Below are 3,444 nucleotides of genomic sequence, written 5' to 3'. Positions count from 1 at the left end.
TTTCCTTTTTTTTTTTTTTTATCTTCCTTCTTTGATTGTTTCTTAACGGGTATAGTACGATTCATATGAATATTTTTATATAAATTATATGCACATAATTTTTCATATGCCGATTCTTAAAATATAATTCATATGAATTTTTCACTCGAATTGCACTCAAAACAATCGTAATAAATAATTTGAGAAACTTTTAATTCTTAATTTTTTTAAAATCACATTTGACTTATATAGATCTCTAAAAAGAAATCCAAATCTTAGTGATAATCATAGGATTGTAATGAGAACGAGAAACCACACACCGTGAGTGCATTCAGAATTTATTAAGAGCATTACAAATAAAAAATCTCACACCATAAGGCGTATATAAGATTTATCTTCGTGGAGAGTGTCAAGGAGTAAATCACAATCCCACACTTTAAAATGTATATAGGACTTGATTTAAATACACTGTATCTATTTAATAACACAGAAAACTAAAACTGTTAGTGAAAAAAAAGACTAAAATATCAAAACATGTATTTACCTTATTGTTTTGAAATATCACTTTTGAGGATGTATATTTTTCTTTTCCTCACGTCACTATCAATGCACACCTGCACCCCTTTTTTTTACCTGCGCACCTTTTGTTTTTGTTTTTGCTTTTTTTTTTTTGTTTTTTATCTTTCTTTCTTTCTTCTCACGTCTCTTGCACCCTTTTTCTTTCTTTCTTTCTTTCACTTCTCTGCACACACGCACATGCGCATACCTGCACCTTTTTTTTTCTTTCTTTCTTTCAGTTCTCTGTACACATGCACTTGTCTTCAGAAAAAATTTTCTTCTGCACACACGCACACACGTTTTTAGATGAAAAGCTATTCGAAAAGTCCCCCTTTTCCTCTGCACTCGCTTGCTTTATATAAAAGAATTCCACGTTATATAAAAGAATTCCGAAAAGTCCCCCTTTTCCCCTTTTCCTCATTTTTTAAACCCTCCACGTTCTGCACCCTATTTTTTTTTACCACAACTCCACGTTTTAGAACGTGTATTTTTTTAAATCCCTCATTTTATTATTATTATTATTATTATTTTGGGCCAGCAGAAAGTTTTATTTTCTCTTTTCATTTTTTTATGGCCCATTTGTGATTCATATTTTTTTACCGCAAACAAATGGTCCTTCAAGCGTGTGCGTGTCATTGATGAACACGTGCGGCGCTTGAGTTCTTTTTTTTTATTCCTTTTTTGTTATTATTATTTTTTCAGTTGCCGTTGGATGTTTATGGGGAGATTTGTTCAGAAAGGGCGCCAGACAATCGTGGTGGAGAGGTTGATTTTGGTACAAAATATCTCCGTTCAGTATCATTAAATGAAATCATTGCCTCTACGGATTCGAAACACTGGGCTATTTTGACCACCACTTGTGAGGTACCTTGTGGAGATTTGAGATACAAATTCTCAAGTGAGACCAAAGCTGTTCAACATCTTCAACAACATGGTCCTATCTTTAATGGGAAATTTCTTGGGGAAATTAACAGCGATGATGATGGGGATTGCAGATTTGTGGTGACAAATGAATTCTACCCGGGGGCTTTTTTACAATTTGAAAGACAAGAAAATGTCAGGAAAATTCAATTTTCGTGGTCGAGCTTGCTTCCAACTTTCTCTAATGGAATGGACTGAGCACATTTTAATACATAACCGCACTATTTTGCGTAGTGCAAACATTTATGGAGCGGTTGATGTTTCTAGGTTCCCCTATGCACTTAATGCTAACGTATAGAGAGCCTTTGTTGAACTATGGGGGCCACAAACTAATACTTTCCATCACATTGGTGGTGAAATGAGAATCTCTTTATATGATTTGAAAGGAATTGGAGGTTTAACCATTCTCAGAATTCCTTATGAAGAATGTATTCCGCCTAATGCTCAATTACTGAATCCTTCCTTGTATTCTCCTACTGTTGTTGAGCTTTTGAGAACCCATTCCAGAATTTGAAAATTTTTAAATGTCACAAAGGTATCTTGGGGAGAATGGATTGAGTATTTTTATCGTGGGGATACACTTCTTCATGGGTTGCTTGGGCCTTCGACTAAACCCAGGCAAACACCTCATAAAGGGAAGAGTTTTTTGAAAGAAAGACCTTCTCTCAAGACCTTGCGTTTGGATGTTTCAGAAGAGCGCATGCTTGCAGCTTTCCTATCTCTTTGGCTAAGCCGGTTTGTTTTTCCCTATCAGAATAGTTACATTAGGCCTGAGACTTTCTACATGGCCACTTTGTTGGCACAAGGAAAGAAAGTGTCGCTTGCACCTTCTGTTTTGGGTTATATCTACCATGCATTGAGTACTTCTGCAACAGATCCACGAGGAATTGGTGTTTTTGAAATTCACTTGCCTATGCATTATGTGATAGGATGGCTAGCTGAATACTTTCCCTGCCTTTATTCAAGTTGGGATGTTGTTGACAATTCCCCTCGGATGCGTAGGGTAGCCAGACTTCCAGTTGATAAGCAAAGTTTAAATGTAGCTAGAAGCACTTTTAGGGGCGAGGACTATGTACGCCATCATCCATTTTCTTTCCTTAAGAGAGAAGACACTCTTTACTTAGATGATAATGATTTATCTGACGACATCTTTGAGCTTTTTGTTTCCTTACGGTCCTCCACATTACCTATAAGAGTGGGAAATAATTTATCCCTCAAAGCATATTCCCCTAATAGATTTGCTCACCAATTTGATTTTGACCAAGGCATGCCTTCAAACAACTTTTACCTCAGTCCCAAACGTGGTTTATCTATCGGGATTCTTAACATAAAAGGTGCATGGGATTTTCTTCTGAGAAGGAATACTGGTGCCCGTTTTGAGGTGCCACGTATGACCCGAATGGGCCAATGCACATGGTGGTACGGTCGCTGGTGGGTGAAATGTAGTACACCCTATTTAGGAAGATCTGTGAAAAGTATTCATTCATTTTTTAGTAAGCAGCCTTATAAGGCAGAAGAACCCATATTCATAATTACTGATATTAGGAAGGTATATGAAACACTTGATGACATGCTTGACAAATGTCAGTTTCAAGTAAATGAAGGGACTTCTCAGGTTCGAAAACATGTGTCATTTGATGAAGCAGGCAATTCTGAAACACGCCATAAGAGGACCAAAACCCAGCATGCTTAGATTCATAACATTAAACCAATGAATATAGATGTTCCTTGGGTTTCAAAAAAACTTAAAATTTCCAGTGTTGGACTTCCTGAGACTACCGAGCATTCTTCTGCCCCAATTGGCCAGGATACCCCTATTACTGCAAACAACTTAGATGTGGGAGATGATCATATGAATGACAGTCCATTCAGGGAGGATGAGTTTGAAGATTATAATCCATTGAGAGATGATAGTCCACTTAGAGAAGACTTTTTAGAAGAAAACCAACTTAAGGAACATACTCTTATTAGGGAAGACACCGGTGC

The sequence above is a fragment of the Morus notabilis genome, unplaced genomic scaffold (genome assembly GCF_000414095.1).
Source record: "Morus notabilis unplaced genomic scaffold, ASM41409v2 Scaffold1508, whole genome shotgun sequence".
Lineage (NCBI taxonomy): Eukaryota > Viridiplantae > Streptophyta > Magnoliopsida > Rosales > Moraceae > Morus > Morus notabilis.
This window is presented reverse-complemented; position numbering follows the sequence as displayed.